Source organism: Panthera tigris, chromosome F2 (assembly GCF_018350195.1).
Source record: "Panthera tigris isolate Pti1 chromosome F2, P.tigris_Pti1_mat1.1, whole genome shotgun sequence".
Lineage (NCBI taxonomy): Eukaryota > Metazoa > Chordata > Mammalia > Carnivora > Felidae > Panthera > Panthera tigris.
In genome coordinates this window covers 75,242,763-75,252,771 of record NC_056676.1, presented here as the reverse complement: position 1 = coordinate 75,252,771, position 10,009 = coordinate 75,242,763, and the positions used below count along the sequence as shown (strand labels likewise).

The 10,009-nt window shown below is 42.7% G+C and overlaps 1 long non-coding RNA gene across 4 annotated transcripts in view; it reads left to right on the top strand.

The window, feature by feature from the left end:
- Positions 1-629: 629 nt before the first annotated feature.
- The window catches only part of LOC122234854, a 31,750-nt gene continuing 22,370 nt past the window's right edge, over positions 630-10,009 (top strand). For 3 of the 4 annotated variants that reach the window (XR_006212789.1, XR_006212787.1, XR_006212790.1), the window contains exon 1: positions 731-2,153. This is a non-coding gene — a long non-coding RNA (uncharacterized LOC122234854). Of the gene's footprint in view, positions 708-730; positions 2,154-10,009 lie in introns of those variants that run through there. The other variant, XR_006212788.1, reaches the window with a different exon arrangement.

Here is a 10,009-nt window from a genome sequence, read left to right as displayed (position 1 = left end):
GGCGGCCGAGCCCGCCCCGCCCACGGCTCCTTCTCATTGGATTGGTCAAATTCAGCAAGTAGACGAGGAGGCGCAGATGACCTCCCAACCCCCCCCCGCTCCCCCCCCCGCCCCAAGCGCCCTGGGCGCGCGCGCTCCGAGCGTGCGTGCGTGCGTGTGAGTGAGCACGTGAGGGCCCGGAACGTGCACCGGGGGAGGGGGCAGGAAACGGGAGGCGAGGGGCGGGGCCGCCGTTGCCATGGCAGTGACGTCAGGCGTCGGAGAGCGAACCCGCCCCTGCCCCACGCGCGCGCGCGCACACAGAGACATGCACACGCGCGCGCACCGCCGCTCTCCCTCAGACACACTGGAGGGAAAGGTCAAACTAAAGGCGAGGGAGCGGGGAGGCCGGAGGGAGCCGCCGCCGCCGCCGCGCGCCATGACGGACGCGGCCGAGGCTGCTTTCTCGCCGCCGACACCGCCGAGCCGCTGCTCTCGCCGCGCCCCCTGCCCCCGCCCCCCGTGCCCCCCTTCCCCCCCCCGCCCGGCTCTCGCGCGTCCCCGCGCCCCCTCCCCACGGCGCTCCGGGCGCGCGTCGGGCCTGGGGCGCGCGCCGGGCGGGCGCGGGCGCGGGCGCGGGTGCGGGAGGGTGGGGGCCGCGGCGGGCGGCCGGCCTCCTCGCGCGACCCCCGGTCCCTCCGCCCGTCCCCTGGGCGAGAGCCCGCCAGGTGAGTGCGGCGGCGGGGGGCAGAGGGCGTCAGGAGAGGACCGGGGAGCGCTCAGCCCCCCGCCTGACCCCTTCCGGGGACGCTGACAGGCTCTCGGGACCCGGCCTCTGGGGGGCGTCGCAGGGTCAGCCTGTCGGGGGGGCCTTTTCTGGCGCCCCCGCCCCTCGAGGTCGAGCCCCGGCATGGTAGGGGGCTCCGCGCAGGGGGAGTGCAGCCGCCGGGTAGGAGTTGGTAGGGCGACCCGGGCGTGGGGACAGGCGACGGGAGGCAGGTGGGCCCCTCTCTGGGGCTTGGTAAAGTGCGGGGAGGGGGCGAGGGGCCGGGCAAGGTGCGCGCGGGGGGCCCGCGGGAAGCTTTCCGGACGCGGTCGTCGGGCAGTTGGGAGAAACTCTGCCCTTGGGACGAGGCGCTGTGCTTTTGCCCGGGCCAGCGAAAGCGGCGGATTTTACAGCGAAACTCAGGGAAGCCAGGCGGGACCGGACGGGAGAGGGACCGGGAGGACCCGTCTGGATGGGCACCAGGGATGAAGAAATCCGCCTGTGGGTAGCACTGGGGCATGATGTGTGGACGTTGCCATGCCAATGTTTGGCTGTTTGTTGCTTGTGGTTATTTTAGAACTAAATGATTTAAAAAAAAAAAAAAAGTTACTTGGGAGAGAGGGAACTGCTTGGATGGTCATGAGTTCTTCCCTGGGTATGCAGGAAATGGGTGAATCTTTCACATTACCACCCCCCAACGGAATCCATGCCCAGTGGGCTTTGACAATAATAAATAGAAAACGCTGGAGCGCCCGAAACCCGGCAGTGTTTGTCAGCTGAGTTTCAGGTGTCAGGCTCCGTGTTCCGTGGGAGAAAAACGGGAGGACACCGTGGTACTTGATATGCTCAAGCAGTCGCCTTTTTGTAATAAGCTTTGGAGCCCATCAAAGGGGAGTTTAGTTGTAACTGCCAGGGTTAAGTAATCACATTGACCCGGTGCCACCCACCAATCAGGAGCTTCCCTGAGTGTAACTTGGGAGACTGCTACCAGCCCAGGACTGTGCTGATTGTGAATTACCAGTGGTCCGGCTGGATCTTTTTCCCTCTTTAATTTTCCGCTATTAACCTTGCATTTACCAGACGTTACAATGCATCACCCAGTTGAACTCCTCTCCACTAAATCACTTTTAAATTCTCAGGCGCTAGCTCTGACGGGTCTTTTTTTCCCCCCATGTTTGAAAGTTGTTTGGCTATTTCAAATATAATAGCTTCAAATTGATAAGGGTTGTTTTGAGTATAAATCCAGCTTAAACAGATTATACGCCAAGCGGGTGACGGGTTTTAAAATGTAAATCTCGTCCAAGAAAACTTATGGTTTGTGAACGGCGCAGGTTGTGACAGCCGCCGTCACAGAGGAGGTGTCTGAAGGAGTCTTCTGTGAAGGATAAGAGAACACCCAGGACACCTGGTGAGTTTGATATTAACCGGCAGGCCCCCCCCCCCCCATGCAAACTTGCTCCTTACTTGAGCATTTCTGACACGTGGGAGCCACTTCTGTTGATTGTGGATCTTTGGTTATTTGTCGTTTTCAGAAAGTTCTGTCGACAGAAAACTCTCACTGCAGAATTGAGTCGTTGTGGCATGAACCCAGGGCACCCAAGAGTTTCAGTACGAGATGTAAAGGAGGATCATTCAGTTTGGGATCTTGTTAATTCTTTCTGTGCAGCAGTTTTTGTACCTGGCTCTGTGCTGTGACACCCTTTAAAGGGCTTGCTCCTATTGGCTGTTGCTGACATATGTCTGTATGCAATCCTGTAATGGGCTGTTTGACTGTTACAACCTAAAGCATCATTTCCTGTACTGTAGAAATAATTTTTTCATTGCCCATCCTTCCTTCTCTCTGTTGAAAGGGAACTGTAGAATTGGGCAGATCAGCACTTACTCAGCATATGCCCCACGTGTGAGTCTCAGTGACCTTGGTAGCATCATGGAGGTCATGTGTTCATGGAGATAAACTGTGCTTGAACAGTTTCCACCAAATGATAAAGACACATGGGAAAGAGATTTGAGATATGCATATCCTGATTTTTTTTTTAAGTCGTTTTTATTGGGAATTTGTCGTGATCATTGCCAAAAATAATTCATTGATTTCTTTTGGGAGAATACATACTTTTCTATTTTACATTTAAAAAAATCACTTCTTTTTTCAACTTTTCTAGTATTGCTCGTATATTCTACCACTGACAAATGTTTTTTTGGGGTGACCTTTTTAAAGCTTGGGAACTAGGGAGAAGGGCAGTAATGCTGGGGTGAATTTGGCCTGGGAAAGCAGCTGTGCTCCAAGAAATTTGATATTTACAAGTATAAGATAAATTAAGTAGTGGTTAGTTATATGAGAATTCTCTATTTTTACAAAAAGAATTCATTAAAAGATGCCTTCAGATAATCCCTTTTATATGGTAATTACCAAGCGGGACTTGATTTATAAAAAATCATTTGGCATACAACAATTTAGAGATAGGATTTTGGCGTTAATGTAAGGTTTATCAGGGTTCTTTGAATTGTCCCTTTCTGAAAAGTGAGGACAAAGTTAATATTTACGGGCTTCTTAAATTCGAGTGTATTACTTGCTTGTATGCTACCTATTAATGTTTTAACTGAATGGAAAACTTGTCATCTGATTTGTGCTGTGCCATGTAAGGAGCACATTGAAACCTAGTGAAAATGCCAAAATGTTATGGTCAGGTTTGTGTGGAAGTCCATCCAAGGTGGTGTAGTTACTGAAGCATCAAAAGCACCTTGTCATAGGGTCCTGTTAGTAGGACGGTGGTCTGGTAGCATAGGCCAACAAGTGGTTATACCCAGACTTCAGCAAAATCAAAATAAATAGATTAGGTCCAAAGTCCACATGCAGTGAAAACCATTACCTTGAATTTTTCTCTAGGTGCAAATTATTCCTCAGAATTAAAGGCTTGATTTTCCTAAGCTGTAATTCTGTTTGGGTCACTTGTGAAAAATTCTATTTTGATAAAAGAACAACTTACGTACTCTGTAAACTTTCCAGGGAGCTTTTTTTTTTTTCTTTTTGTTAGTGCAGTTGGATTTATTTGGAATCACAGGGGATATTGAGTGAAGTACTCGGGGAGTTGTCTTTCTGAAATCATTTTGCTTGGGCGATGTAAAAACAAAAAAAGGAATGTGAGTTAATATGAGTGGAACTTGCTTATGGATTAGCTCAGACTTTATGTTGGGATATGGGGTAAAGGAAGGAACCAGGCACAGGCTTTATTAAGGATAACTAATCAAACTTACTTTGCCTTATACTGTTCATGCCTGGCTTCATAAGACTGGCACTCCTTCGCGATTTTAGAGAAGTCTTATTTTTAGAGAAGGACTTTAGATAAGAGCTAAGTGTATAGAAGCATTCAAAGTATCAGAGTATTTGAGTGCTTTAATAGTTTTTGTGCATCAGGCAGAAAGCAAGAAATTATTTTCATGCTGAATATGGGTTGAGAGCCCAACTTTGGGATAATGGGCACAGTTTTGTTCCTCTTAACATAATTGAATATTATAAAAATTGAGAGAGCAGCTTGAATGCTGCCATTGATTTCTTAGTACAGGCTCTTAGTTCCTCTGTTGAACAAATGAGTAAAAATGAGAATTGAAGATGTGATATTAAAAGAAATTTTTTCAATTTTTTTTTTAATTTCAAGATGCTATCTCAAAGGATTGCTAATTTTTGAGTATGGTGAAGTTAAAAAAAATTATTTGGATTTATCATTAATGAGGGTATGTAATTTAAAAAAAAAAAAACTTTTTAAACACATGCAGCAAGTAAGTAGACTGCTGCAAATTTAAAATATTTGTGCCAAGATCTGTGAGAATAGAGATAATGATCAGAAATTTTAATTGGAACTTAAGGCCAATTTATGTTATCAACTTCATTATTCAACTGAGTGTCACTTGAAAAATATTTTATTTTTCTGCTCCCAGTTTTCTTTTCCTATAAAATGCAATCAGTAGTGCAACATACTTTATGTAAAATTGGGTTTTTAAATATTTGCTAGACTTCTTAAGCATAAAATATTACCTAATACTAATATGTGTATGTAAATCTATTGTATGGGACTTTTAAAAGTTTTGACTTTATAATCTGCAAAAATTTGGACAAAAATTTTAAAAATAAGAAAGGCCGAGTTCAGAGTTATAGTCACTGATGATGTTGTAAATTGTATTTTCCTCATTTTCCTTGAGGGATTTTCTTTCACTCTTGCTTGTTTACATTTTCTAGATGCCAATCATGCTAGTTTTTAGTGTTTGATCATGGTATCTATACCATCAATAGAAAGTTCACTTGTAAAAACTGCCCTCTGTATCTTCTCCCAGCTGTTCTGAGGATTGTTTGAATTTCACTTACCGAATGTGCTTTAATCAGAAGTTACTACTAAATAGAAAAGTTATTGCAGTTTTCACAAACTAGAGGAAAATATAAATTTGTCTTAAGATATTTTATAAACATTTTTGTAACTGCAGGGACAGTTAAACATAGTATGTATAATTTAGTGTTTCTCACTGTTATTAACATTTGTTCTAACTTAGCTTCATTTGATGCATTATTAAAGTCAGTAATAGTAGGTATACAGTCTCATTTAAAAATATCTGTTTGTGGAATGTTTTTCAAAAAAACTTGCCCTTAAATAGGCAAAAGATGAAAATTTCACCCTGAAATCTTCTAATTGAATATGTAGGTAAATGTTTGATATCACGCATTGTTTTGATTGTTATCTTACATATGAGGATTTTTTGTGTGTTTCTTTAGGATTACTTTCAAGTACTTTTTATTTTTTAAAAAAGCTTTTCTTTGGGGTGCCTGGGTGGTTCGTCGGTTAAGCGCCCGAGTCTTGATTTCAGCTCAGGTCATGATCTCCTGATTCATGGGTATAGAGCCCTGGGTCAGGCCCTGTGCTGCCAATGTGGAACCTGCTTGGGACTCCCTCCCTCCCTCTCCCGCCACCCTCTCTCTCTGCCCTTCCCTTGCATGTGTGTGCACGCTCTCTCTCTCTCTCTCTCTCTCATAAGTAAACAGACATTAAAAAAAAACTTTTCTTTTAAAAAAAAGGCATTTTATTCTTAATGACCATTTCAGAGTCCTCAGACTTTTATTTTATTTATTTATTTTTAATTTATTTCATTTTTTAGGGAGAGAGAGATCACAAGCAGGGGAAAGGGACAGAGGCGGGGTGGGGGAGGGAGAGAGAATCCCAAACAGGCTCTGCACCCATTGTGGGGCCTGACATGGGGCTTGATCTCACTACCATGAGATCATGACCTGAGCCAAAATCAAGAGTCGGATGCTTAACTGACTGAGCTACCCAGGTGCCCCAGGAGTCCTCAGAATTTTGTATTTGAAAGAACTGGAAATGAGTAATTTATTAAGCCTTTTCCATAAAATGCATTAATTAATTGGAGCATGTGATGTAGTTTATTTTTACTATAATCAGAGAGTTGTCTTTATCCTAAACAAATTTATAGAATAATAGTTGGCTCTTTGGGCAAATTTAGGTAGTATAGACTGTGCCCAGAAATGATCTTTTGAATGCAAAGTGTTGGACTAAGTTTACAATATCCTGTGGAAATGATATTTAACTTATAAAGACATTTATAGTATGTCTGCTTAAGGATGCTTTCTTAAACACGTCTGTAAGTAAATATATTATACATGTTTTCACGTGATGTATTGAAGGGTTTAATTTATATCCTATGCTCCTCTCCCCTCTTCCGCCTTTTAATAATTGTCAGTTGTTGGCCTTTAGCCACATACTGTGAGGGAACTTTTAATGCATGATTGATTGGCCCAGGGTGGTGGTGGTTTTTTCCTAGTGCCTTGTCTGATGGGGAACAAGGAGATTGTCCTGTAACTCTTAATACATGTTAAATATTGTTGTGAATGTTTGGTTTTAATCAGTCAGTCTGTATAAAGGGGGAAACACTTTAAAAATTCTTGAGACGATATAAGTGGTTCTGTTCCCCGTCGCCCCTCCTCCGGCCCCTAACTCTATTGTGAGGAACAGAGAGGGTAACTGTAAGGAAGCATTGTAGGAGTTCGATGAGGTCTATGAAGGGAATATACTTGTTTTGATACAAAGCATGCGAAATTCATCATTGCATACCTTTCCTTCAGGGTGTAACCTGGCTTTTTTATTAGCACTTGTGACTATGAAGAGTTGAGAAGAGCAAACTGCCAGGAGAAGCATATGGAAATCTTTAATCAGTTTACATAATATTGCTGATGGCTGAGGATAAGCAGTTTCACACTGATGATCATTTTCCGTGATCACAGGTAGAGCTCCAAATTTTATAAGGCGGAGGACAGATGCTCAGGTGAAAAGTGGGGAAGGATTTTCGGATTCGAAGTCATTGTTGAGAAAACTCAAGGTTACCAATCTTGAAAAAAAAATTACGTTATATCAATTATAATATTTTCTAACACTGTACAAATTTTGAATATCCTGTGGCCATAAACACCCTAGTGTGTGTCCAAACATAAATCCTAATTTAGGTTAGAAAATTGGTCACTGAAAGAGTTTTGGGGCGCCTGGGTGGCTTAGTCGGTTGGGCGTCTGACTTCAGCTCAGGTCATGACCTCACACTTTGTGGGTTCGAGCCCCACGTCAGGCTCTGTGCTGACAGCTCGGAGCCTGGAACCTGCTTCAGATTCTGTGTCTCCCCCTCTCTCTGTCCCTTCCCTGCTCATGCTCTGTCTCTCTCTCAAAAATAAATAAACATTAAAATTTTTTTTTAAAAAAGTTAGAGTTTAACTGAAGGATGAAAAAGCTGATAATCTTTATCTTTTTTCTGTATTATAACACTTTGTTGTTAATTAAAAAAAAATTTTTTTTTATGTTTATTTCTGAGACAGAGACAGAGCACGAGTGGGGGAGGGGCAGAGAGGGAGACACAGAATCCGAAGTAGGCTCCAGGCTCTGAGTTGTCAGCACAGAGCCCGACGTGGGGCTCAAACTCACAAACCGTGAGATCATGACCTGAGGCGAAGCTGGTCGCTCAACTGACCGAGCCACCCAGACGTCCCTGTTGTTAATTTTTTCAGGCCTAGTACCATTCGCTTAGTTTTATGTACGCCTAGCTCTATAATTGAAGAGAAATTATGGGAATGATTCCTTGAGAAGCTAGAACCACATTGAGAGAGGTATGAGGTAAATAGAGCCTAATTGTATAGATATACTAATTTTTTTTTCTAAAGCAGTGGTTTTGAAACTATTCTGTAAAAGGTTCTAGAGGAAGTCAAGCAGGTTCATTCCAATTTCAACTAGTGCAGTCTTACTTTGATCAGTTTTAAGTATGGAAGTTTGCATAAGGTTTCTTTTGAGAGCAAGGTTCTGTTGTTTAAAATAAAAAGTGTAATATCCATGATTGTTAGCATATTTGATCTTACCACTGTTCTGCTTAAATTATTACAGTGGTTGGGTCTCTTTAATATGATTTCTAAGACTTTTCTTTATCCAGCGTCAACTTAATTCTTCACCTCTTCTGTCACTCTTTCTCTCGCTCTCCATGTAAACTCTGTATTCTAGTCCTACTTAAATTGCATGATAGTCCCTGAGAAGCAAATGTTCTCTTACAGGTCCATTCCTTTGCACATGGAGCTGCTCTCCTTCTTATCATGCTAGGCAGGACTCTGCTCCCTTGGAACCTTGGTCATAACTCCATAAAAGCATTTATTCCGTTGTTTTTAACTATGGCCCCCTCGAGAACAGAGACCATCTAATTTATCTTTGTATCCATACAACTTGGTGTTCATTAAGTATTCAAATGTCTGTTGGATAATTGCATTTAGAATTTGAGAGTAGTAGAATTACTTTAATGCACACTCACGTGAATAAAACATCCCAGATCTAGTCCATGCAAAGTATTTTTAACGACATAGTGTCAGGCTAAGTTTGTGAAAGGCATCCCATTGCACTTACCATGAAGTATAATAAAGCCAAAAGATACATAGAAAAGATTAGATTGATTAAGTTCTAGTGTCTTAAATGAAGTGTCGTACTGGATTCAGTTATCTCATCCTAAAAGTTGGGTGTGAAAGCATTTTACCCATAAATTTCATACAGTCTTGATTGCCCACGAAACAATTTCTTCATTATGATTTAAGCTAATAGACACAAAAAGACCTCCATGTGTCAAAGTATACAGTGTGTTGACACCCTCTCATAGAGGTTAAAAAACGGGCCCTGGAGCTGCCCTGCCTGAAGTCCTGTTCCTCGCCTGCCTGTCAATACTGTGTGATCTTCTGTAAGTTACTTAACCATTCTGTGCCTCCTTTTTCTTCTCTGTAAAATGAGGATGTTGATAATACTGCTTTATGTGGCTGTGATGAAGCATATGTGTGAGTTATGTATGTTGAGCACTTAAGAGAATGCCCAACACACAGAAAACCCTCAATAAATGTTAGCTCTAATTAATTTCTAGTGGCTCCTTATTTAAACAAATGAATGTGCATTGTGCATCATTTAAAAATAATTGCTTTACTATAGGAGTATCTAATTGAAAAGAAAGTTAACATGTTTAGTTATATCTTTAACCTAGCAACTGTTCGATCTCCTTACTGACTCATTCTCCCATCTCCCAGTGGAGTATAGACTGTTTCTGTCAGATGGATCAGTGAAGACATGGGAGATTTGAAACGATGTCCTCTTCATTTCTACAGCAGAGCATTTTTGTTCCCATGACCTGTGCAGTTTTTGCTAGTGCCCACAAGAGAGGAGGGAGAGAAACAGCGAGTAGAAGAATCCAGCAGCGAGTTCTTAAACAAGCCTTAACCTGTACCAAATAAGTCGTAAACTTTCATACTCCTTAGTAGAGGAGGGGTGTGCAGCAGCTTTTTTCCTTGTTTACATTTTTCTTTACTATTTTGGCTTGGAAAGATAGATTTGTTTTATAGTGAATTTTTTTTTTTTTAATATTTATTTTTGAGAGAGAGAGAGAGCGCGCGCGAACAGGGGAGGAGCAGAGAGAGAGGGAGACACAGAATCCGAAGCAGGCTCCGGGCTCTGAGCTGTCAGCACAGAATCCAACGCAGGGCTCGAACTCACACATGGAAGATCATGACCTGAGCCAAAGTTGGACGCTCAACCGACTGAGCCACCCAGGCACCCCAAGATAGATTTGTTTTATTTATTTATTTATTTATTTATTTATTTATTTATTTATTTATTTATTTATTTATTTTAATTTTTTTTTTTTTTTAACATTTATTTATTTTTGAGACGGAGAGAGAGCATGAACAGGGGAGGGTCAGAGAAAGAG